At 41.6% G+C, this 27152-nt stretch overlaps 1 protein-coding gene across 2 annotated transcripts in view; it reads left to right on the forward strand.

Annotated features, from left to right (window-relative positions):
- The first annotated feature begins 12853 nt into the window (after window positions 1-12853).
- The window catches only part of NCK2 (NCK adaptor protein 2), an 84223-nt gene continuing 69924 nt past the window's right edge, over window positions 12854-27152 (forward strand). For both annotated transcript variants that reach the window (XM_005487968.3, XM_026794036.2), the window contains exon 1: window positions 12854-12991. The gene's annotated coding sequence lies outside the window, so the exon portion shown is untranslated. The remainder of the gene's footprint in view (window positions 12992-27152) is intronic.

The following is a 27152-nucleotide window of genomic DNA, read 5'->3' on the forward strand; positions in this document are numbered from 1 at the left end:
GCATATATTCTATTTCTTTTATGTCATTCTAGTGTGAACATCCCCCTTGAACACTTTCCTGCACTGGACATACTGATTAGCAAGTTCATTTAGCAAGCAGAAAATGAACGGAAGTGTTATTAAATACACCAAAATCATTTGGATCAGAATATATCCACTTCCTTGAAAAATGAAGGTTGGGAAGAGAATGCAGGAATAACAGCAAAAATAAATGTAGAAGATGCGGTTCAGTCTGGGAGCTGAAAGTGGAGGTGATGCTCCTGTGTCTGGCTCTGCCTGGGCTGGCAGCAGCCGCAGGGCAGGGTGAGTCAGGGCTTCTCTCTCTGGAGTCAGGGGTGTTACTGGGAGCAAAAGAAAATGGGTGGAGGGGATAGGATTACTGCCTGCTGTCTCTCTCAACCAGAATGAGGGTCAACCACGTTCCACCGATTTATTTGTGGGAGAGGAGTAAGAGGAATTAATTTACTAATCCTACACCCAGCCTCTCTCTTCCCTGACTGCAGTCTTCCACTAATTTCCCAATATAGATTCTGTCTTCCTTTCTGCAGCTGTTTGTTATTTGTAATTCTTAATAACAAAATGCTATTTCCTAAGACTTGGAGACTTTTATTTCTTCATAAAATCAACTTCCGCCTAATGTACATAAAGGATTTGTTCCTAATACATAAAAATCTGTAAACTAAAGCAGATGTAGTAGATTTTTTTCTTGTCTAAATACATCTATCCATTTAATCTGAGGAAATCAGACACCTGCTCTAACAGTAAATGAATGTTCATGAAAATTAGGGAGAATTAGAATGTCAATTCTTCAATCACTTGCAAGTCATGAACATACGCTTTTTGAGTAGCCCTGAAATAGTTTGCAGTAGTAGTTTTTAGGTGGCTAAAGATGACTCATTGCACTCCTGTAGTTGCTCAGGTGAGACAATGTGGGGGCAGAGATTCTACATGACATTGCTTCAGCTTCCCAATTGTATGACTGCAACTTAATGAGCTGCTTAGGGCTTGACCCAATGAAAGGTTTAAGTGACTAAAAAAAGGCTTATGCATTATTAAGATTCCTGTACTCAACATTGCAAATCCCTACCTTCCTGTTTGATTTCGTAAGTCTCTAAATGCTGCCAGCTCTGCACCTGCACGTGTCTGGGACCATCCCTGATACCCTTGTCATGTCTGGCTGTGATTGCAACCCAAAAATACATCACTTATTTGCCTTAAGGGCCTGTCACAGTAGGCTTGGCACACAGCCATTGGACAGATCCAACATCACAGACGCAGCAGTGGTTATGAAGCAGCATTGGCTATGAATATGCTCCACCTTTGTTTTTGAAGGTAAAGGCAAATTCATGGGGCAGGAAAAAGGGTGTGTAGTGCCACTGAGTAATATGTCAGGTACTTACATGGAAAAGAGGGAGTCAGTAAAATCCAGAGATCTCTATCTCCTAGTCAGCAAAGCAAGTTCAGGATCCCTTCATCCTGGCCAGAGGAACAGGGGTGGGATTTTTAAGAGATGCTCATGCACCATGTTTCTTGGTGCTAGGTTGCTTCCTGCAGAAGGTGCTGGCAGAGAATGTTCATATTCTGATCCCTTTGCCCCAAGGATTTTGTATCACAAATCCCAGGGAGTCAAATAACCACTTTGTGACCCCAAAAATGGAGGTCCCACCCATCTCTCACAATGCTGAGACCACAGTTTCTCTCTGTGTCTTATGGTGACACCAGCACTCACATGCTGGCTTTGTATTAGAGTCACCTCAGTTCAACAACCGGGAAGAAAACAAACAACAGCAAATCCTACATAGCTTTATGCCACACTAGTGAGTCAAAGGGAGGGTCCAGTTAGGGCCAGAGCTGGTATAAGCAGGATGCAAAACTGGGAAAGGAGGAGAGGCACATGTTGCCTCTCTGTCCTTAGCTGAACGCTTTGGTGCCGGTATCCACAGGCTCCATGTGTGCTCTGCAAGGAACACACTGCTGAAGAAGACCAGTAAAAATTAATTAGAAAAAGATTAAGTAATATAAGAATAGACACCTGTACAAACAGTCACAGCTCAAATGGTGGTTTCTGGGGACATATTTGTATTAGATACATGCTCTCCTAGCTCTGAATAAATGTTTTCTCTCAGAGCAGAAACATTTATGATTTAATCTAGGAATTAGCCTTAGAGACACCACAAATGTCTAGGGTAATGTTAACCTTTGTCTCAGATAATCAATTGTTGTTGGTCAGCAAATAATGAATCTGATTTAAGGAGTTCTTAGGTGACACTGGTCAACCCCACACAGTTCTGCACTGCTGCAGGCAAAGAACTGCAACCCAAACACAGTTCTAAATGCGACAGGTTGCTTCATCCTTGGCACTAGCTCAACATGTAGGCAGCAGAGATCAAGCTTACCAAGATCTTTCTGTCCACCCTGCCCTTTAGAAGGCAAGGAACTGCTAGATGAGGGCTCATAAGCAAACCACAATTTGAGCTAGAGATACATAAAACCAATACAGCATTCATCTAACTGAGAGAAAATAATTGGTAGATACGCTCCTCAAGCTGCTTTATTCTGCTTACGTAGAATGTTACATTGAAGACATAAGCAGGAAGAACCTGAGAAATGACAATTGAAAAGCAGATTTGCTATATGTCTTAATTTTACATTATAGCAAAAAACACATAAAAGCCTATTTGAGATTGAAACCCTTTTTTAATGTGCATATTATTAAAGAGAAAGAAAAAGAGAGAAAAAAGAAATTAAAAAGAAAATAGGAAAATAGGAAAAGGAAAAGTGGGAAAGAAAAATGTCTTTTGAGAGTTAATTCTTCAGCCATTTTCCTCTGTTTTTGAGCTGGCACTCCATGACAACATTTCCATTATATGCTGTCTCTGGGGTATTGCTATCAAAGCATACAGGACTTTTCCATTGAGTGGAAAATTGGCGAGCCTTTCTTGTTTACAACTGCAAAGGTAACAACTCTGATAAAGTAATGGACATAATTATGACATTTTTAGCCAAATTGTGGGAAAAACAACGTTACGTTCCCTTAGCCTGCCCATTGCAACTGAATGTGTTATTCTTAAAATCAACACTGATGTTGCTTGTTAACAGCATCCCTGCTCTGAGAGGGCTGTGCATACTCAGTGACCTCCTGGCTTCAACAAACCACAGTAGAAACACCCTCCTTGTAAGTGTAGCTTAAGGATTTTCACAGCAATTGGTGCTCTCAATAGGCTCAGCTTTGGAAAAAGAGTGTGAGATTGACTTCCAGAGGCAGCAAGTGAAGCTCTGGGCTAGAAGGGGATTGGGCATTTGTATCCATCTCAGCAGAGTCCCTCTGCAGTCCTTCCAGGCTCCACTGTGGACTGCTGCTTCTTCCCAAAAGCCCTTAAAATGTCAAGTCCCATCTAAGGCTGAACTATAAATGGGTAGATCTGCACATCACAGAATTATAAAATCATATAATCATAGAATAGGTTGAGTTGGAAGGGACCCATCAGGACCCCTGAGTCCAACTCCTGGCCCTCTGCAGGACACCACAAGAATCCCACCATGTGCCTGAGACGTTGAGTCCCTTCCTCTCTGTCTCATAGTGCCTCAGGTACTGTAGGCTCTCTCACCACACCACTCCGTCCCCATCCTCACAGCTCAGGGAGTCAAGCACTGCAAACTCGCCTGAGCATCAAGCTCCAGATTCCAGCAAGTCCCTTGAATCCTCATCTTCTGAAGGCAACTCCCTAGGAAGCAGCCTACTCTTTCAATGCTTTACCTTTGTGGTTCTCAAAGCACTTTATGAACATTCATCAAGCTTATGCTGTAACACCTGTGAGGGGTTAAAACACTGCTATTTTCCCAAGGGTGGAAAACACCCAGAACTACCAACTGCTGGTGCACATAACTTGTGACCCAAAATAAGCACTATTAAAAATGCAATGGTGGGCTTGCTTTAATTTACCTCCTAGTAAAAAAAGAGTAAAGAAGTAAAAACATTTTCTTGTGTGTGCCTCCACAGCTCTGAGAGCAAGAAAATTTTATTTGCTTGTACTTTTTTGCCTGAAGGGAGCTGAGACAACATAACTAAAGAGGCAATTCAGGCAGTTTGGTCTGTAAGTAAAACAAAGTACACACCATATTGGATGACTCATAGTGAAATTGCAAGAGCAGATGAAATCAGTGGGAGCCATGAGCTTTTCCGTAAACAATTTCAAAGTTACTGACACTAAAGCACAAGGCAGTGCAGTGTTAGGCACCTGTTAGGGGAAGATACAATTAAAATACATAACATTGTGAGGTGATGTGTTGAACAGGCAAACAGCAATGTGGGGACCAGCACAAAACAGCACTTGTAACATCTTTAGATCAACGTGAACAACAGCATGTCAACATAAAGGCACATTTCATTCTCTCTGGATTGGATGCTTCCCAGGAATTCCCCTCCCGGGGGTATTTCAGTGGAGAGGACCCAATGACTAGGAGGTTTGGGACAGGAATGAGGAGAATGCAACCACTCCCCAATATCATTTTCCCACCCACCCTCCCACAGTGAGGAGCTTTTCTCCCTCCCAAGGCTTTCACAGGAGCTCTGAAGCAGCTGGCAAGGGGAGGCATGCCAGCTACAGCTGTGCTGGTGGGGGCCCTTAAGGGGGGGCTGCAAAGGCAACTGACCTCAAGCCCTGACCCTCTGTAGGGCTCCCTGTGGTCTGCTGGGAAACTCCTAAGGTAAATTAAACTGTTCTTCAGAGTGAGGGCAAAGGAAATGGTCTTTTCCTGAGCGATCTGCAAAAGGAACATCATGACATACCAGTATCAATACAAAGTAAATTAGCTGTGATTAGGTTTGCCTACACAATTTGCCCTGTCAGTTAGGGACCTCACCCATCACATTTTAAATCCCATGAGAACAGGTTACTGCAGTGTTGAGCTCCACAGAAAGTCAAAGTGTAGGTGATTTCAAACCTAGAACAGAAATGATTGCTAGTATTGGGTCAAATAACTCATTGATTGGACTGCTACTTTTTCGTATGGCAGCTGGACAGCGCTGTGCCTCCTGTCTGACATGCCTTCACAGCCATGGCAAGCAATCTCCACTCAGGAGAGGTTTGGTATTGAAAGAACTGCAATATTTTAAACTGGGATTTGAGGAACCATGCAGACCTTTGGTCTGGAATAGACTATTTCTTGCTGAGTAGAAATTGGTCCTGTATTTGGCCGGTGTCAATGACTCAAGAGTTTATCCAGAGTACTCTGATGCACGTGTCCATCTATTTTCACAGTCTACAGATAAACATGTAGTGACTTAGGTTAGCATGACAAAGATGTTTGGCGAATGAGTGTCAAAACTACAAACACAACTGATCCTCCCAAAATTTGTTGAAGAAAAAATAGCACCTGGTATATTTCAGTTGGGTACTGGATTGGTCAGCTAAATCAGGACTGACTTTGCTGCTGCAAGCTGTAATGCTAAAATATACCACTTGTATAGTATGCCCTCTGTGCTTTACCTCTACAAATTATCCATCTCTCCATCATCCCAGTGAACTATTACTATAATTGTATTAAACCAAGGAACCCTAAACTATCAAAGCTTTCCTGACTAAGCCAAAGCTATACAGCACTTGGGTGACAGTTGAAAAACAAAGACTAGGAACACTGACTTCTGAATTATTTTTTCTGTCTCTAGACAATTTTTGTATGTAATAGAGATCAGGTAAAAGAATGGTAGTGATGCAGATCCAAGTTTACATATGCTCAGCCAGTTGTTATTGCCATGTTGCTGTCTTTGCAATAGCAGCTTAAAAAAGGGACTGCTTTAAAAAGCCCTACCCAAAACCAAGATAGCCCTAATTGTATTTTGAAAGCTATTTTTTCATAGCTATTTTGTCATTATTAAAAAGTTTGTTCCTTAAAATAATTGTGATACAATCAATACTTAAAATATATTTTACTTTATTTCACTTAACAACCCATAGCTATGATTTTGTATAGTTAAAAATTTTCTTAATCTCTGATTTAAGAATTCAGTGTTTCCAGATTTTTTTAATGTAATATTTGTATTTGACCACTGATTTTTATAATGCTGTCTGGTATTCAGTTTTTCTGTTATGTATAATCATTCAGCAATTCCAATTATGACTGATGGAGTCAGGAAAATTTCACTTTCAACCATATTAAGTTCTTCACACTATTTTTCTCCCAGCTAATTGTAATTTTAATTAGATTGAGCAGCGATTGATTGTACTGATGTACTATTCAATTAATTCCACAGCGATGACTGAGGTTATTTGCTGAGTGACAGCAAAATACCAGAGTACACCAAATTTCACAATAATTATGTACCAGTTCTTTTAGAAACAGTAGTCCATCATCTTGTATACCCAAATTCTGATTTTAAAGTCACATCTATTTAGGTATTTTTAATCAATTTCTCATTAGAAAATGAGGATGGCCTCACTTGTTAAGTGTAGAGATCATAAGCTCCGCAACATTAAGAAGGAACTTAAAAAACTGACTGCACAAAATATCTTCAATTTAAATTTTTCATCAGAGGCAGCTTGGTTTATTTTTGTGTGCCCATTTTGTTTTGCCTCCCATTATTGTAGATCACACAGATACAGGGAGAATCATCTAGTGATCACACTACTTATGGTCTTGTCTTTTAATTCTGGATTGAAAAATAAAATACAGACTACACTTCTGTATTTTCTGAACCAGAAAAAAAATCAGATTAGACTATGAACATTGTAAAATAATGTTTGATCTGCATGGATTGTACATCTGTCTAGACTGTAGACTAAAATCTCGTGCACTGATCGGTAAGAGTCTGCATTACCCATTCAAATAGGAAATGTTGCATGAAGGTAAAATTCATGCCAGCATATAATAGCAGAAAATGACTTACACTGCCTGACCTAATTCAGAGTCGTCAACCTCAAACATTCAAAAATTCCATCACAACACCAATCATGGAACTAATGTAAAATCCTGATTTAAAAGCACATTGATTCTTCTTTTATCTACAGGTTTCTAAGTTCACAGAGAGCAGGCTTTCAGACTTTCCCTGGCAGTCATGAAGGATTGAAACATTGTTTTGAAGGTTGCATTTCTCAGCATAGGCTTATGCTTCTTGGGATCAGTGCTCTGAGAGATACAGTACATTTTGCAAAACAATTAAAATAATTAGCATAATAGTTTTCAAAGGCAGGGCCCATGATTAGTCACCAGTTATTAGAAAATAATTGGGAAGGCTAATGGGGAGCATTTGTTTCCTTCTCTGCAGTTAACTACAGCATTGTCAGATTGTGAAACTGACACCAGTCAGACCTCTAAAGGATGAAGTCAGTCCTTTGATATGAAGTTGATAATTAAGGCTGTAGACACTAGTAGAGAGCCAAGTAGGAAGTTAAACCTGAGTCAGCGTAATGTCACAGGATTGTCATGCTGCCTTCACTCACAACCTGCAGCTGCTTTTTCAACCTCCTGGCCCATCTCAGTCCCACCATCCCTCTGCTCCATTTGCCCAGGCTCTTGGGGTGACATGGTAAGGTAATGCATCTCTGGATCTGCAGCACATCACTTTGACACTTTTTGTGCTGCAGATCCACAGATACACTCTGCCTATCCCAGCTTGGTACAGCAACCAGACCATGGTTGCTGTACCGAGCTGGGATGGGCAGAGAAGTCCTGTCCGGGCACACAAAAGCTGCACGGTTGTGGCTGTGGGTCCTCAAGGAAGCCGCCATGGAACTTGGCCCATGGAATGGGCTTCCCTGCATCAGTGAACAACTACAGACACTTGGGAAATGTTCCTCCCAACCAAAGAAACCACTGGTCCCTGGCTTTACACAACACATAGATTGGTAATGCAGCCTACTGGATCTCCAGGTAAGATAACTTTCTCTTTTTTCTGTTGCCTCTCACTACACATTTTTCAGTCATGAGAGGGGAGTATCAGCTTGCAGCCCTGAGCAAAGTCCAGTGTGGGCAATCCCATTTTGCTGACATAACCTACCATAGCAGTGGAATGCTATATCTGCACCACTGGCTCTGAACTGTTGCACAGATGTGGCACATGTCAGGGGGTTGTGCTCCTCCTTTGAAATGGCTGCACCTCATGGCTGGAAGATGAAGTGCCTGTGTCTCTGCACTGAGCAGAGCAGCCAACTCTAGACAGAATTTGGTATTTAAGTGCAAAACGGAGATTACACCGCGAGTCAAAACATTTAACAGCAGTATTTTGAATTTCAAAACTGTATGAAAGATCAGTTTTAACCTTTGAATAGAGTTCAAAAGATGTCCCTCAGCACACATCCACTTTTAAATAAACAGGAGAATCAAGGGCCCTGACATTTCCAAAGCCCAAAACACCAGTTTGTTTTCCTTACATAAATACTTTGAATCTCAGCAACTGTCTACAAAAGATAACGATAGAATTTGTCATAGTTAAATGTGATCTGCTGATAGATTTAGCTTGCAGTTTTACAGCACCTTTGGGGAGCTTTAGTCCATTGAATAGAAGAATTTGGATGTGTTGTGAGCTCTAAGGACACGTTCTTCCCCTCAATGTTTTTCATAAATGTCATTGAAGATGCAGCAGCCATGCAGTAACTGAGAAAAGCAGCTGCCTTACCGTCAGGCTGAATTAGAATCATAGTGCAAATATACTTAAATGACTCAGCAGTAACTAAGTGAGTATTTGGGATCTACTCTCCCCTGGTAGTGGTCATGTAATTCCCCTTCATCTACATGGGAATTGAACACATGTTTAAGCAGAAACTAAATATGTAGTGATGTAAACCCTTCAAGATTTTTTTTTTTGAGAGAAAATACACTGACAGAAGTTTTCTGTTATCTTCTGTTATTGCTGTTTGTGTTATTAAAATTAGCATTTTTGGCCAGGTTAGGGAGAATTAAAAATCCCCATTTTTCTTCCCCAAAGTGCCCAAGGTTTTCACACCTTTCCATTTGTTACTGACACAGTAGTAACAACACCATGTGTATAAATGGAGTTTATTAGACTACTGATATCTTTAAAAGGAAGTTTTGAAAATCAGGAGTAGGGCCTTTGAAAGAGGTTAATCACAGAATCATAGAATAAAATATGTTTTGGAAAGACTTCTCAAATAATGGAGTGCAACCTATATTAACTTAGATTTGGTATATTTTCAGCCCAATGGACTAACACAGAGTGACCAAATAAATTCACTGTCCACCTCTGAACTGGACAATGTTGTTTTTCAGAATTTACAACTTACCAGTCCCTCTGTCTCACATCCCTGCTAAAATGTCTCCCTATGGGAGTAGGTATTAGCTCATACTCTAGATAGAGCAGCTGGTGAGAAAACCTGATGCATCTGGAGAAAAGATCAGGTATTTGTGCAGAAGGAGCCACATCTGGGAGGTGGTTGTTGTCTCCTGCCACTATGTGTGTGTAAATATATTAGTGTGGTATGGATCTTCATGGCAGGGATCCATACACTCACATGCCCATCCTGTGGAAGCCACTGCTCTGCCAGGCCAGTGGGAAAGCACAAGCAGCAGCACACAGGAGACAGAAAATGGGTAGTCATGAAAAAAGAAAGGCAGGAAAAAAATTAAGAACTATAAGCCAAAAGACACACTATTGTTTTTTTTTAGCCTCTTGTGGTAAACATGAACATCAAGATGAATTGGCTACCATTATGTAACTGCAAAACAGGTCTATCACACAACCTCTGAGTCGAGGGTTTGCATGTAGCCCTGCCTGAAGGAGCAGTATGAGGCATGCTGTTTCTCTGCCAAAGACATAGATACATATTTCTATTACTTACCCATCTTTTTTTTTTTTTTTAGTATGTAGTTATGCCCTTAGGCTGGGAAAAATATTTATGCTCTTCTCTCCGGTGTATACATTTTCTAAGGACAGCACCACTCTTATGCATATGCAAAAGTGCATGCTTTACATATTTACTTTCTTTATACAAAAGTGTGCCTGCCACATCATGTACTGCTTTCACTTCTGTGCATATTCCCCCAAATTTATCATCTTCTCATATTTAGCATGTAATTCTCACTCAAATCACAAGCAGCCAGCTCTTCTTAATAACAGTTATTTCAGAGATAACAGCTAATTATGACATTTTAAAAGGCATACATTAATATTTCAGTAGGCTCAATGTTTTGAAATACTACATAGGGCAACATCTTGGTTGTTTTTGCAGAGAAACCTAAGGATTCATTCAGCAAATAGGCAGTTAAAACATCCTTCAACAAACCCTTGCAATCACTTTCTACAGTGTCTTCTGTTCATCATAAGCCACATTTTGAAAAAAAACCCCAGCTTTAATAGATCACTTCTTAATGTAATTAAGTATATTTAACAACAGTATACTTCAGAGTGCTTAAATTAGTCCTTTGCCTCAAGACAATGTATTCCTCTAAATCCCTCCCTAAAACATTCTTATTCTGTAAATCCTATTAGCATTAATCTGCTGAAGTTAGGTGTGTTTTATAATTTTTCAGATACCTGGAAAGCTTTGAGAGCTACCACTCATTCAGCAGCTTATGGTTCCTTCTGGAGGTCTAACTTAGCCTGGAAACTTTGAAAGGTTCATGCCACCCTGCCTAGGATATCCTCAACTCAACAGTGCTATAGGGAAAAGAATAAAGTGGAGCATTTATTGTAGGATGGCATTAGCAAGGGTGTGGTAAGAAGGGACAAAACCGAGACTGAAACCTAACTGTGTACTATAAATGCACAGGAGAGAAGGGATAATTCACCTCTCTTTTATCAATTCCACAGTGCATTTTGTTCTAGAAACAACAGAGACTTTTATCTGAAAGTCCTTGGATGACCGATCCCATTTAAATTCAGCCTAAGCCTCTGCAGGCTGGAGTGAGGCCTGACCATGCTGTGAGGTGGAGCCAGCAGGGACCCCAAATATTTTCCAGCTCTAAAAAAGCATGGTTAGATTATTGTTTCAAAAGGAAGATTAACACCTCTCTGAACTGAAATGAAATGCATGCACAAAAACCTAGGAAAGGGGATTTCTGTTCCTCCCTGAGGTGCATGAAAAGTCTTTATTGGAAGAAAAAAGTGGCCACATTTTCCTTTCAGGTTTATCTCACAGGCATGTGAAAGGCACTTGGAACTTCCCAAACCATCAATTCAGTGCTGTGAGAATTTGTAAAAGTTAACAAGGGGAAGAGCGAGTTATTTGAGGATTTCTAAACCATTTTAAGCAGGAGCATGGAAAGATTGCAGAGCACACATTTTTAAATCATCTTATTTCAAGCTTCTAAAATCTTTGTCCCAAGATCTCGCTACTATATTAAGCTTGGTCACAGAAAACAAGACAGCAGGGCTGCTGACTTTAATTTGGATTCAGAAAGAGTAGTGTTGCCTAGCCTTCCCTCCCAAGCCAGGAAATGCTGGAGGTATGGTTCCAGAGCTAACACTCCAGCCTCCTCTCCCTTGAAGCTGCCATGTTGTAAAGGGTTTACAATATTTTTGAGCAGCTTCCCCCTTGAGGGATGATCTTTCCCCACAGCCCAGGGACACTACTGGGGGAAGCGTGCCGGGGGAAAGCACTGGGGCTGGCAGGTTGGTTATTCCCATTAGAGACCAGGGCCACCACGGGGGGCTTCTCTCCTCTGCCTTTAACCACTCATGGAGGTCTTTCCCGTGAGTGGAGGGGCACAGCGGCTGGCATGGGCTGGACATACACCCAGCCACGGGGCTCTGTTTTGGAGCTGGCTTATCCCAGGGACCAGCCTGAAGTGTGTCAGGGGAGGTTTAGGTTGGACATTAGAACAAGGTTCTTCATAGGGTGAGTGGGCACTGGAACAGGAGCCCCAGGGAAGTGCTCACAGCACCAAGCCTGACAGGGTTCAAGAAGCATTTGGACGACGCTCTCAGCACATGGTGGAGTTCTTGGAGTGTCCTGTGCTTGGCAAAGAGTTGGACTCGATGAACCTTGTGGGTCTCTTCCAACACAGGATATTCTCTGGTTCTGCGGCTTGGGGTGGCTGCCATGCCCACCATCCTCTGCCGAGGGCACAACACCTACCAGTCACCACCCGACCGGGCCGATACACGGGGCGCTAAGGCTGAAACTTCGCCCCGGGCCGGCAGGACAAAAAGGGCCGGGAAGAGCTACGGCTGCGGCCGCCCCGCGGCTAATGGGCGGCGGCGGAAGCGCCCCGATACCGCGGCTGGAAATTCCCCGGCGGCAGCGGCCCCGCAGCCCTAGCCCGTGGCAGCCTCAGGGCGAATCCCGGCGCACCCCTCCCCGCTCCGGGGCACTTCCCCCGGCCCGGCCCCGAACAGCGCGCGTCCCCCCCATCCCCTGGTCTTTCAGCATTCGCCAGTACTTTTCCCGGGCGCTTTGGCTCCCAGCGGGGCAGCTTCTCCGGGAGCGCCGGGTCTCACGGGGATGGAACGGGAAGGAGGCGTCAGGGCGCTCCTGCCGGGCAGGGCCCCCTTTGCCCCGCCCCGCGGTCCCGGAGCGGTCCTCCCGCAGAGGGGAGGGAACCACCCAGGCTGTCCCTGCTCGTCCTTCCTGCGCTGGGGCGGGGGAGCAGCGGCCCTCCCGGCGGGCGAAGGGGAGCCCGGAGAGCTCCTCCCGCGCGATCCCGGCAGCGGCAGCGGCAGGAAGGGCAGGGCGGGGGCGGGGGCTGTGCCTGTGCCGGGGGGGGCGGTTCGCGGAGGAGGGGCCGCCGCCGCCGCCGCCGGGCGCAGCAGGCAGAGGGAAGGCAGGGAGCGGAGCTGCCGTTGCCGCCGCCGAGGGCCGGGGCCTTGGACGCGTCCGGCGAAGAGCGCAGAAGGAGAAGGAAGGGGAAGCGGGGGGAGCCAGCTGGCCCCTCTCGGAGGACGCGGCCCGCATCCGCCCAGGGAAGGGCAGAGGGAAGCGGAGGGGGAGCGAGCGGGCGCCGCCGCCGAGGAGACAAAGAAGCGGAGCCCGCCTGGGCTGGGAGCCTCCCCGCCGCCGCCGCCCGCCCCGCTCCGCTCCCCGCCGGCCGGCCGGAGGTGAGCGCGGCCGCGGGCGGGACGGGGATGGGGCCGGGGCGGGGGCTGGGGCCCGCCGCAAACTTGTGGCGCCCGCGGGGGACGACGCGGGGAAGGGGCGTCGGGAGCGGGGGAAAGGCGGGTGTCACCTGTGCGGCCGAGGCTCCGCGGCCGCCCCGCGCAGGAGGGGGCCGGTACCTGCCGGGGGCGGCACGGGGGGCCCGGAGCGGGAGGAGTGTTCGTTGTGCCACGTCCAGTTGCGGGGGGGGCTCGGGGGCGGCTCCTCCTCATCCTCCCGAGTTGCTGCTCGTGTGCGTGTGACAGCCGCTGCTTTGTGCTGCCCGGCCGGGGGGCAGCGCCGGGCCGGGACGCCACCCCCCCGCACCCCTCGCGGGGCTCCGGTGAATGGAGGCGGCGTATCCGGCGGCCGCGGGGCAGCGCCGGGGGAAGGCGGGCAGCGCCTCCCGGCCGGAGAGCGGCGCAACCCGAAAGTTTCCCGGGCGGGAGCGGGAGCGCCGCCGCCCCGCACGGGGACCGGCGGGCGGGCACACCGGGCTGCGGCGGGGACATCGCCCTCGGTCCGCTCCGTTCGTTTTTCTTTCCGTCACCGACTTTCGACCTCAGTAGGGCTGAGGCCGGGGATTTTCTCAAGGAGCGCTGTGCGCTGTGGCCTCGGTCGATGCCAGTGTAGGTAAAGGACATAAAGGTAAAATTACGTCTCACGTAATGAGTGTTCAGTGAAGCGCATCCCTGCGTGTTTTGGGAAGAAAATTACTGAAGTTTATAAGTCTTATCTCCCTGTTTTTAATTAAAAATGTGCCCAGGCTAACAGCTACCCCTTGCTGGCAAGGTAGGCACTTTGGCCTATCTAAGATCAGGTTTGTAGTTCAGGTCTGACCTGCAGCTGGCTGATCGTGAAGGCTCTCGGCTCTAGTTCCTATGTTAATATCTTCCACTGTTTTTAAACAGTGAATGTGGTTCTCTGTGTGCATCAGGGTTATTCCGTGAATTCTATGCAGTATTTCACTCAGAACTATCATGTTTTTGTAAAACAAAGAGAAATCTTCTGTTGTTTTAAAAGTTGTATGGTGACTGAAAGTCGGCAAGAATTTAAAGCATTCTTCAGCTTGAAAAGTGTGTCCTCCCATGAAGCTTTTTTGTTTCTGAGGAACATACTGCTGCTGTTCTAGCAGCTTAACGTGGGAGAATTAGACTTCTCTTTCATGAAATGTGGTAGTGGCCTTTGTAAAAACAAATTTTCATGGCCTAACCACGCGTGGTTTGTATCATTGGGAGTTTGGACTGGTAACTTAATATGGAGGAATTTGAAAGGACTCGCTGGGTAGGAGATTATGAAGAATTTCTGTTTGAAAGTACTTGTTTTGCCATTGCTTTTTAGGAATCTGAAGGAGTCAGCACCACATAGATGATGTCAATGGTATTATGTTTTCATTTGTAGGATTATAATTTCTGATGTAATGTTGTCTCTTTTCTGAAATACTGATTTCACAACTCTGGAAATCGAAAGCCTCTGTCTCACCCAAGTGTGTTTAAGAAGTTAAGCAGATCGCTTTGTCTTTGTAACTGACTTTCTTCTTGTGACTTTGACAGAAGATGTCACTTTTGGGAACAGTGAATAAATGTAGAAATAGAAGGCACCTGTACCATGAAGATCAAGGCTGTAATTAGCAAATATTTTTATATAGGCCATGAAACAGATACAGATTCATTATAATGTTAGCTCTTATTGCTGTTGATCTGTCGTTGCATCATTAGCTGTTGCATTTGCCTCCTGCTTCTACCAGATTACATTTCCGATTACTTTTGTGAAAAAAAAAATATACACAAAATCTCTTTTGCAATATTTTTCCAAAACTAATGTGGTAGTCTGAATCATCCTTTTTACTACATCTTGGCTACCGAACATATGATAAATTCAGAACTTCAGCCTTTGCCTTCTTGCATGACAGAAATGGAACTTACCTCCCCTTCCTCTCTTTTCTTCTCTGTTTTTCTGGCTAGCTGTCTGAAAGCTTAAGGAAAGGTGTTTGCTCTCTTCCGTGTCACCTCACATCTTCTGTTAGCTAAAGAAGAGGGACAAGGTCAGCAGTGTCTGCTCCTTTGTTTTTTTTTTTTGTTTTTTTTTTTTTTTTTTGGGTGTTTTTTTTTTTTTTTGTGCCTTGTGTTGCTGTTGGTATGTTAATCCTTTGCAGTGCTCATGGCTTTCGTCGGTAGAAACTATAACAGTAACGACTCGAAAAGTGATACTCAGATAGCTCTGCTTGCTGGTCCTGGTCTTGAGCAGCAGCAAAACTACCCAGAGTATCTGCGTTTTTCATGCTCCTTGAGCATAAAAGCTGCCTCCAGACTTATGGAGACAGGTGCTGTATCAATTTACTTGCAGAAAATCAAAACCAAGGCATCTTTGAATGTAAAGCATAGGTTCTAAAAAAAATATATTTTCTGTTTGTATTGAGGGACTGATGGTTTCTAAGCTGGGGGTATTCCCAAACCCCACTCCCACGGTGTTCTGAGGAAGGGGGATTGCTGATGTGGATTTATTAGAGGTGTTTGAGGGAGTTTGAGAACTGAAAGCAGGCACTGCTGGGTTGGGGTTGGTTCAGTCAGCCCAGGGTGAGGTGCTGGTCGCTGGACACCCTCTTCCCCCAAAGTAGGTCATCTGGCATGTGGAAAAGGCGGAGAGTTGAGGCTCTCTGCAGGAGAGCTGCTTTCTGCTTCTCATCAAATAATGAACTTAAAGGTAGTACACTTTGTCCTTGTGTTTACTAGGTATACAGAAATGTTGTAGAACAGTAGTTTCCAGGGAGTGAAAGTCAGGAATTCTTGCTAGTTCCTGAAGTGAACGATGTTTAGAGAGCTGGAATGGTGTTTGCAGTGGAGGAAATAGCTTTGTTTTGTCATCCTGAGGTGAAGAAGTGAGGCCTACACTAATCATTTTGCCTGTGCACCATTGTCCAGTCTTTACTACGTGAGATCCTGGTACACCTTTTGAGAAATGACTTTTCTGTTTGTTTTGCTTTGCAGATTTCTGCATGTTGGCCCAGGAATCCAAAACTTATTTCTGTTTTAGGTAGTTCCAATTTAATTTTTTTCTGCAAATTAATTAGGCCCATTAGTTTTCTCATAATAATGTAGTCAATGGTGTTCTGCCCAATTAAACTGTTGCTCTGTTCAGTAGTGTGTAAAGTAATTCTTCAAAATGGTAAGTTTTTGTTGTTTTGTTTTCTTTTTCCTTAAAGCAATATTTTTCCCCCATCATAAGAATTCTTAATTGTTTCATAAATGCTAATGACATGAGTCAGTTGAAAGTGCATTGCAGTATGAAATATATATTTTTATATTCACTTAAGTATATGTGACACAGCAAATCAATTTGTTTCTCGCTATTAATGAAGGGAGTTTATAGTTTAAACCCAACATAAATAATAACTTTGAGGTGGCCTGACAGTATACATTTTTAAGCTTTCATAGAGTATTACAAATTTTAAGAATTGAGGTGCAGAGGAATAGATCTTGATTAGAGAATAGCAACCCATTGCATTTTAAATTACTGCACCTATGCACAAAACCCTGGTGTCAAGTAAAGTTTTAGGAATAGTCATGCTATGAAAAACTTTTGTTAGACTGGAAGCTCAGGCATGCTGTTATAGCCTGTATTTGTTCACAATTGTAGAAACAAACTTTGTGGCTTAGAGGCTTTTTTTGCACTGTAGGTTTGCTATGCTGGTTTTATCCTGATCTCATTAGCCAGTATTAATATTGTGACATGTAACTACTGTTCATTATTTGGTGGAGCAGAAAATGTGGTGAACAAGGGACATTTGGCAGATCACTGAATTCTCAAAAGTGTTGATTCTCTCTTACAGTTGTGACAAAATACAGTTGGAGAATAAAATGGTATATGGGTGTCTTTTTACCTCCCCAGTTTTCCTCAACTTGTATCAGTTACTGTATGCAGAGTACACACAACCATAGAAACAGGTGTGAAAACAGGTAGTGAGATAAACCACAGATAGAATATAGCAGAAATTTTATTAGACAAAAGAAGATCATCTTTTACAGAATCAGGTAGCAACTTTTCTTAGGCAGTCTCCTTTTTAAATATTTTTTAAAAATTAATTGAATTAAATACAAACTTTGTTTCAAATAAGATTTTTTTATCAGAGAAAACAGTTAGGGGAGCCTGTTGTGTTTCAGCAGTTGTGCTATTTGGATAGGTGGGGCATTAATAACCAATAATAAATGAGCAGGCCTTCAGTTTATTACTTTTTTTGATAGGAAGGCAGATTTTAGCCTTCTGAGGTGTTTGAAGTTTCTGTATTCCAGAAATGATCAGAGTAATTATGAGGGCCTGAATAAAGAGAAGTGACACGAGTGTGAAAGCAGGTACTGAAGTTTATGGAGAAGCTGGAGGCTGTGGATGCTCTTCCTGATGCAGTCCTCCGAGTCTGGGTCACGTCCTCTTGGAGGGTGAGAAGCTGCTTTTAGCTGAGTGCTGACTCTAGCCTGTCTTTCCCTGTGGGTTACACTGGGTCAGCTCTGTGCAAGTGCAGAGGAGCCGTCAGACGCTGCAGGGGAACAGGAAGAGGGTTAACAAAGGCAGGTGCTTTTCGCTCATGCTGGGGTGGATTATTGATTCTGATGGCAGTGCATCATTTAAAAAGTATGTGTTCTGTTTTTAAGAAAATAGAGGCAAGCTCTTGGAAAAAAAAAGTCAATTTCGCTTTGGATTTAACTATATTGTTCTTATTTATATTATTTTCAAAAAGTAACCTTTCCTTCAAAATAAGATTAGATCCTTGCAAGGGTGGGAAGGTTTAGAAAGGAATAATGGTATTCATTAAGCATATAAAATATAAATGAAGTATAGTAGAATTTTCTAACTCATCCTTGTCAAATTTAAGTTGGCTAAAATGATGCTATTTGTATACCAATTAAGTATTAGTTAACTATATAGTAAAATAAAACACTTAATAACTTCAGTCTTTTCATAGGTTTGGGAGAGAAGAGGAACACTATGTCCTGTTAAAACTTAATCTGTAGATGGAGAGTTGAACTGTTCTAAATTTTTCAAAGTGTTCTGGACTAATAAATGTTTCAGGGAACAGTAATAAGAGAAGTCTTCTGTTTAGCAAATCCTGGCACTGATACCAAAGCAGAGTCCCAAGCATTGATCATCCTGACCTCTTGGCTTTGATGCAGTAGGAACACCCTGAGTATACCATGGCTGCAAGGTTTTTCCTTCCTGTTATTACAATAGCAGTGTATCCATCACACTTGTTTTCTCCCACATCCGTTGTGTGTAGGACTTGCTCCCAGTGCCATCCTGGGCCACTGCTGTTTCAGGGGAGCTGACTTCTTAGTTGACATCCTAATGATGTTTAGGATGACGACAAGGAAAGTATTTTTCAACCTTTTAGTGCAGAAGGAGAGATACGTGGCTCTGTGATATGCTCTCGGGCTGAATTTTGATAGCTGTCATGACAACAAATGACACGTTCATTTCCCTGAATGGATGGTGTCCTTCCAGACACACACTGAGTAATATCAAATTTGACAGGTCTTGAATGATGGCATGTCAAAGATTCTGGATTCCACCACAGGAGACTTGGGCTGCTGCAAATGTACACTGCCACCTGGCTCAGCAAGACTTTAGGCTTTTTCCAGATTTGAGTTCAGGGTTTTTTTTTGTTTGTTTTTACAAGTATCCTTTGAGTTTTCATTTGAAATAGATTTAATATTGGTTGAAAATTTAGTTGGTAGTTTTAGATTGAAAATTTGTTTGCTAAATAGTAGAAGAGAAAAAAAGGTAGTTGGACCTCATCCAGTCACTTTAAAGATGCCTGTGTTTTAAATGCCTTCAGTATTTTCAAAAATTTCAGCAAAACCAGAATGATAGGTTTTGAGTATTTGGTAGATTGGAAACAAGCACTCTGTTTACTGATATTTTTCATTTTGTGTTAGTGCTGAGCTAACAGAGCCAGTAATGGTACAAACACTCCATGGTAGTTCAGCTGTAGAGTGCAGGGCCAGGAGCTGACACCTGTGTAGATGGGCTACAAACAGGGCCAGCCTGGCACAGATGGCTTATTTGGTTTATTTATAGACTTGGCTGATGTTTATTTGTAAGGCTGCAGTCTCAGTTGACCAGGTGTTTCTGGTTTAACTGGACTGAAGAAGTCTTGAAAGTTGGGTAAAACCATATAAATGCTGATTTTTGTGTGTTTTGTATTGGAATGTTAAGCTGGATTACGGTCTGTCAGTATCTAGTGCTCTGGTAACTGACTCAAATGACCTGCAAACAGCAGTTTTTCATGTGTGGTGGTGTATTTATTTATTTATAGTTATGAATTACTTTTGTTAGCAATACTGTCTGGCTATACTTGTAATAAAGTGAAATGATAACTGGTACTATTTTGGTGTTGGGAAGAAAGTACCATGTTTGTGTCTTTAATTAGTCCTTCCTACCAGAACTTGGAATTCTGTGTATGTAGCAATTTTGGAAATGTAAGTGAAGACATAGAATTTTTCCCAGTGAGTATTAATATTTTGTAAAAATCCCTGCTATTTTTTCAGCTTTGTGGTTTTAATTAAGAATGTTTTTGTTCCAGTCATAAAATAAGTTTGTTATGGTATATCTTGTTTAATTGTGCTTTCCTTTAATCATTGCACGATGAATGCAAAAAGTGTAGGTGGCTTTTATAGGTATAAACACAGGTATTTTTACATCAAAAAAAGAGTGAAGCCATTTAGAGTATAAACATCTTGAGCCTTACCTTTCCCGTCTTTCTGAAAAAAGATGAAAAGAAAAAGTGATGATCAGTCTCCTTCCTTTACATTTTCAGGTCTGTTGGCAGTCTTTCTGCTAGTGCTGCAGGGATAATATAGAAATAATTATATTGTGGACTATTCATAAATTCACACTGCTTTGAATTCCATTTAATTCAAATAGAGAAAGAAATTAATGCTAATATCCCAAATAATTAATGCCATAATAAAGGATCTGCCTTCCACTTGACACTAAAGGACTTATGTTCCGTTACATCAAAAGACCTAAATCATTTTGAGCATTCAATATTAAAATTATAGTTCATGAATATTAGAAATTTAATCAGATACCTCAGTGAGGACTGTGTGAATTGTGTTGAGTTTAAACACTGGTAATCACAAAGCTTGTGTTTAGTACAAGTATCAAAATATGACACATCATTTTTATGAGCTTTGAGGCTCTTAAGGGACGCATGGGGAATCATAATGAACTGAAATGTTATAGACTTCCTATAGGAAGAAAACTGTTAAAGTCTGGGTAATGTCATTACTGGGACAATGTTTGTCTTCCTCCGTTAGTCTCGTCTTATAATACTCGTGGTTGTATTCCTCTAGGATCTTTTCTGGTTTTGCTGACAGGAGATTCTGGATGTTTGTTTTATTCAGGTTTTTCTTTCACCACTCTGGAAGACACAGTGTTAAAGCTTTGCCAAAGTTTCCTTCCTTGTTTTGTATCCCAGCTTTTGTCTCCATTGTTGTGGCCCTGTGAAAATGCAAGCATGGGCTCAGTACCACAAGTTCACTCCTATTGGAGTGAACGTGTCTTATTTACAATACACGAAGCCGAGCCATATGCACATCTCCTCCAAGACAAGAACCACTGTTACACTGCAGGTCAATTCTTTCTTCGTTACACATTCTTTACTTGTCACAACATGTATATTGAATTATGGAACTTCTGCTGTAGTGTCACACAGCCAGCTTATTTTTAGAGACAGATTTTTGCCTATACATTGTGTATGACATGACTTTTCCAGCAGTCCCATAAAGTCAGTGTGGCTCCTAGTTGTTCAGAATTGTTACATGAACAGTAATACTGAGCTGTTGTAGAACAGGTGTGGATCAGGCAGTGTTTGATATAATACCTGCTTAAGTTGATGGAAAAGGAAATTACACCTTCAGGAAAGAAACAAGGAATTAGTTTGTTTTGTGTTTTATTTAAAAATGTGGAAACCTAGAATTTAAAATAGAAAACCAAAATTAATGAAAACAGGAAAAAAAATGAAAAAGGCTCTTGAATGCATTGAGGGTTGTAATTCTTGTTGTGGAGGAATCCAGGTTTGAAAAAAAGTGTATTAATGCAGATCATGGAAATTTGTAACTTTTAAAATGCTTTGCCTCCCCCATGTTTTAACTGTATTAGATTGTTTAATGGTGCAGCTAGATCCGATTTCAATGTTCTGTTATAAAAGTCTTTTCAGCTTGCCCTTGTGATTTGTCTGTTATGTTCTTTGGGTTTTTTTCCTTCTTTCCAGATAGATAATTTTAGTGGTTAAGTAGCTGGTCATTTAGATTCCTTTGAGTTAATATAAGTGAGATACTTGTGGTTAAAAGAAGATACCATACATAACTGCAATCTGAATTAATGGCCATTGACTTACTCTTCTGCAGCAATGGCATACATACCATTACTGAGTGTACATAGCATTTGAAGCAGCTTGGTATTTAGTAGATTATACTGTGCTTGCTAAGCAGGTAGTAAAATTTTAAATACTTCATTCTTCAAAAGTAGCAAGAATCTGATGTCAGTGAGTCACGAAAGCAGGTGAGTCAAGGTGGAGTTGTGCTAGAGAGGAGGTCATTTTTCCAGCACTGCTCCTTGGTCAACTCTGCATGCCTGTTGCTCACCTGACTGGTAGCAGCCCTTGGCTCTTGTTCCTGTGCCTTTTTCCTGCCATAGGCTTTTTTGAATGTGAACCTAGTTTGCAGGATGTCATGCCTGAGGTTAAGCAGCTGGTTTTCAGTGGATTTTTAAATTGTTGATACTGTTGTTCTAAAATTGTGGAGCCTACTAGATATTAGGAAGACCCCCACAAAACACAATAGCAATCAAAACTCCAAATCTCAATATTAGTACTTGCACCTGGTATCAATGTAATTCATAGTTTTGACAGTTGTGTACATGAGCCTTCAGATTTTCTTAGGGAAGTACCATTTTATTTTATGGATCTGTAAATACTTAATTCAAGAAAATCTTTGATTTAGTTGGTGCACACCTTGATTATTGTGCCGTCCAGACTGACGGTGATCATCTGTGTCTTTGCTTTGTCACTCTCTTCCCTCTGCCTTTTCCACTGCACGGTATTTTGTAGATAATTAGGATTGGGAATAGCTTTGATTATGGACGTGTTTTTGGGTTTTCAGTAATCCATTCATACGGCAGAGATATTTAAGCAAAGGAAAAAGATATTGGGTAAAACTAGAAAAAAAAATGTAATCTGTCTAGCATGATTGCACACATTTGGGAATGAGTAAGATTTGACTGGAACATTGCAGTTACGTGATGTGCAGAAGTAGAGTTGATGAACTTTCTGAAATGAGGGTACACTTGAACCCTTGCTTACAGTATTTCTGTAGAATTGATTTTAACATCCTTCTTCTATGGATATATTCTGGAATTAGGGGTTAGGGTTTTGGGATGAGCTCCCACGTGGGTCAGTCAATATGCATCTTGCCTTAAATAAGAAGAAACATTTTTACATTGAGAAATGTAACAAATAAATGTTCAGTATTGTTTTTCTAGAATTTTCAGTGGCATTGATTTGTAGTACTGTAAATTTATGGAAAGCTAAAATGACAGTGTGTAACTGTTTTGCAGAGAAATCTGTTTTCCTGCAGCTGCTGTGTGCGATATGTTGTCTTGCATCACACAGCCCTTTGCTCTAATACCTCTTTCAAAGCATCCAAATCTGCCTCCTTACCCCATCTCCCTTGTGCTTCCTTTGCAGTCCCGGGCAGCACCAGTCTGCTTCAGGAAGTCACATCCTGTGGTTAATGCACTCTTTCCAAGCAGCACAGGGCTGTCAGGTAGCTGAATGGCGTCCAGCTGCTGCGTTATGAAGCCCTTTGTCTAACGATCTGCTGTTAAAGTTCCCGTAGAGGCTATTACTCATGTATTCTTCATGCCGGAAGAGCCTTTCCATTAAATTAACAGCTGTGAATAGGATCTGGATGAAGATATTTTTGTTAGTGTTTTGTCGGCTGTCTATTCTAGCTAAATATGTAGTTGCACACAGTCATGGAAATAAGGTTGTCTGATTGCTTATATCTGCTCAGGGTAGGAGAAAGTGTAGGGTGCTTTACAGGTTATTCTGCAGAATATCATAGTCTTATTTGCTACCTTCATATGGATATGCTTGCAACTTGGTATTTGAGAATGATTAATTAAATCTGAACTTAATGTGGTCCAAATTGGCATAGGATTTACCAGTATGAACTGTCTTTGGGCTCAGATGAATTGTATAAAAATGACACTGGACTTTCCTTCACTATACATCCTCCTCCTGCTTGTCCACTCTTTGTAGTGTGGGAGAGCTGCTGTAGAGGGAATTGTGTGATGAGATTCAGCACTGGATCTCAGTGTCATAGAGTGTTGGGGGAATGGTAGAAGCAATATTATTTCATTTTTTTCTATTTTCCAATACCTGGATATTCTCTTTTTTGTAATATTTCTTCAGAACATTGCTGTTCTGAAAAATGTGTGGTTCTGTACTGAAAGGAAATGTAGCCTGGGGTTTTCAGCTTGTAGATGTGCTGTAATATACTTACTGACAGTTGCCCATTCTGAGGACTTTATATGCAACAGTGATCTGAAACTTACAAATTTTAAGGGCAGGTAAAGGAAAGAGAGTTGGAAATAGAAATTTTGAGTTCAGGAAGGGTTAGACAAAGGATGTATGATTCACAGTTAGTAGCCTTAAGTGTGTATGAAGGTTTAAAAAATTTTCATGTGGGCAAGATTGTTTTTTAAAGTAATTGTTTTGTGCTTATCAGCTTTTGCTGCAAAGTGGACATTATACAGGTTGCTGAGTCATTGACCCTTGTAACCAACAATTTGTATGTCTTCACCTTGTGTAGCTTCATACCAAGAAGCAGTAGAAATGTGATTTTTATATAAAATTACTAGGTGAATATACTTGTTCACAAAGGAAAGACTTAAATTTTTCTCCAGTATGTCTAATTTTTTATCATTATGTATGGACTTACAGAATGTGCTCAGCTGAGATTGATCACTGGTGTGTGAAATGACCAAATTATAACAATGGAGGGTTTTCTGAGGTGGGTAATATATTTTCATGTGTAGCTTCCAGCAATGACTTTAATACACTGAAGGCCACACTTTCAATGCTTCTGTTATTGAAATGTAGTGCTCTGATCATTTTTCTGCTGAGCTTCAATTTAGAGCTTCATCTGGAAAACATCCAAGGAAAAAAGCATCAAAGCAAAATAATAATTGTCTCGAAATGCAGGAAGATCTTCAAGTATAGAATTACAATAAATAGCAAGAGCTTGAAAAAGTGCACTGGACACCTTAAAGGCTAAATGTGTAACTAAGGAAGACTGGCATGTACCTTGATGTTGTAATAGTTTGCTAACCTTGCATACAGGAAGTAAACTACTGCATTCTTACTGTTTATAGCTTTGTTTCCCATCTTGACTCTTTTGGCTTTGCTTTGCCTAAAGTATTGTTACTACTTTACTGATAGATCCTCAAGAAGTATATTGCCACTTGCAGAACCCTGAATTGGTCCTCTGCTGCACTTCAAAGCCACCAGGTGAACTCTTCCAAATGTTTAATCAACTGAGTTATGATACTCAAGCCACTTATGAATGTGTTTAGTTAACTTTTCTGAGGTTTGGATTTGTAAAGAAAAGCACTTACAGGAAGAAGAAAATGATGATTAAAAGGAGTGTATGCACAGTTGAGAATTGGTTCTGATCTTCAGTTTTTTAGGTGTGCCAGTGTGAGAACAGTTTCTCTAGTTCTTCTGACAGTGTAGTAATAGCTGTGGGAGGATAGTGGTGTGTGTGAGGCTTCAGTAGCTGACAGCTTTTTTGTTTCCTACAACTACAATTAAAAGTACCATAGAAGTTAAATTTCACACTGCTTTTATTGGAAGAATGATTAAGGAAGAAATGTAATCTGTATTATCCAGGAACACCTCTATGTATCATGCTGAAGTCATTCAGATTTTCCATACTTTACAGTAGGTCTGGACCTGTCAAACACAGATTTTGGTGGTTCTTGAATTGTTCTGGCAGCATCAGCAGATGGTTTCAATGCCATCTGCAGAATATATGGAAAGTTCTGTAAAGTGCAGATTTTCTAGGGTTTTGTTTGGTTTTACTATACTTTGCAGTGAATATTAAAATGTTCAGGAAATTTAGCATACTTTATTTGTCTGCTAGGCACAGTAAAATTTTGCTGTAGCATGTGGAAACCACTTTTCATCCCACCCACAAGCTCAGCGTACCTGAAAACGCGTTATTGACTGTGGAATTTGTTGGGGAGAGATCTGCTCTTCAGCCTAAATCTTAGCAGACATGGGGATTTTCTTCACCTTTTGTATTACAGAGGACTCTTCTGCTTGCCTTAGTTTCTGCATTGTCTTTTCAGCTCAGCCCACGCATTTTTCTTGCTTTTCTAGGAATAGCTTCCCTAGATGGCAACACCAGTGGCTGGCAGCTCTGTGCTTGTTATGCCTGAGGAAAAAGCCCTGGCTTTCTCAAAGCCCTCTGCCTCTAGCAGCAATGAGCTGATACACTCATCCTTGGGAGATGTGAGTACGTGGTAGTCTTGTCTCTGCATGGCTGAAACCCTCATCAGCCGCAGCAGCTGAAAGGATCCTGCTCTGGGATGAACTTGATGGATTAGTGTAGTGGAAGAGTGTCTGCTACGTTACATATCCCAGTCAGTGCTGCCATGAGTTGTTAGGTACTTGCAAATGTACTCTTCCCAGATATGGTCAAAATGCTCTTGATTTTCTTCATTATTCATAGAAATGTTGTGGGAGGTCTGGATTGGACTCTGGTAATAGAATCACCTGCATTTCCTTGGCATTTTTTCCCAAGTCACCTCTGCATACTTGGATAAATAGCACACATTCACTGTCTCCAAAACAGGCATTTCTATGGAATATGCACATGGGAAGTTTGTTGCAGATTATAGCATCCACCCCCCTGGAGTGAGATTATTTTCTTGATTTCTGTGCGTGTTTGTAAACTTAGTGTCGTGCCTAAAGCAAGTCATGTCAACAGTTACCACTTGCTGTTAATTTTCATTTTAGGGGTAAAAAGATGTGTGTTAGGATAACTTAGTTTCAAGATGCAATATGAGGTTTAAAGAGAGGAAGGGTGTGTGCCTGCAAAAAGGGAAATGATTCTCTGTTTCTCTGTATCTGCGCTTACATCCTTGGAAGAAAAAGGCAAGGAGGAAAGTTATGGTCATGTAATGTTACTGAATTTCAGTTTGCTAGTCTGAGTTTTCTTTCTCAGAAAAAAAAGATCATTTAATCAGAGATGGCAAATTGTGAAAATTAGACAGCCCTGAAAAGTCGAAATGATAGTAGACGGATAAATTAGTTGATTTCTACCTAGAGCACAGGATTTGCTCATTTTGCCAACAGCAAGATATTTAGTTGAGCTCCACCAATTTTTTGGAAATCTCTTTCTAATTTGCTGAGCTTTGAGACTGTGTGATTATTTCAGCCAGCAGGAGAGTCTTACATCTTTTGTCAGTTTTTTTTTTTTTTTTTTTTTGGTTTGGTTTGGTTTTTTTTGTTTTTTTTTTTTAATGTGTTTCCTAACTCTTTGGGGTTTTGTTTGGGAGGTTTTTGGGGTTTTTTTGAATGTTACTTCATCATGTGCACCATTAAACATTTTATGTAGGAATGAGAAGTAATTATTTCTTCTTCAGTTAGTTCACACTGGAATAGCCATAAAACCCTTGATCCTGATTCTCCACTGTCCTGCAGCTTGTAAATCATTTACTTTGTGCTCCAAGTGCAATGTGTTTGTATAAATCTACTATTGATGTTGATGTATCATTTCTACTTCACTCTCACTTAAGGCAAGTGTAAATAACTTTACAGAGTTGCAAAACAGTAGGGAAATAAGCCTCCTCAAGCTAAGGCATCAGATTTATTTTCTGGGGCAAATGAAGAGATTCTTTGAAGCCTGATCAAAGCCCAGGCTCTCCAGTTGTGCATAGTATAAACCTGGTGTAGTATTTGAGCAGAATTTGTTGGCTTCAGGAGTTTTGGTTTTGTTTTGTTTTCTATTTTTTTATTTTTTTTTATTGGGGCTTTATATCTCTGGAACCCATATTCAACAT

The sequence above is a fragment of the Zonotrichia albicollis genome, chromosome 2 (assembly GCF_047830755.1).
Source record: "Zonotrichia albicollis isolate bZonAlb1 chromosome 2, bZonAlb1.hap1, whole genome shotgun sequence".
In the NCBI taxonomy this organism is placed as follows: domain Eukaryota; kingdom Metazoa; phylum Chordata; class Aves; order Passeriformes; family Passerellidae; genus Zonotrichia; species Zonotrichia albicollis.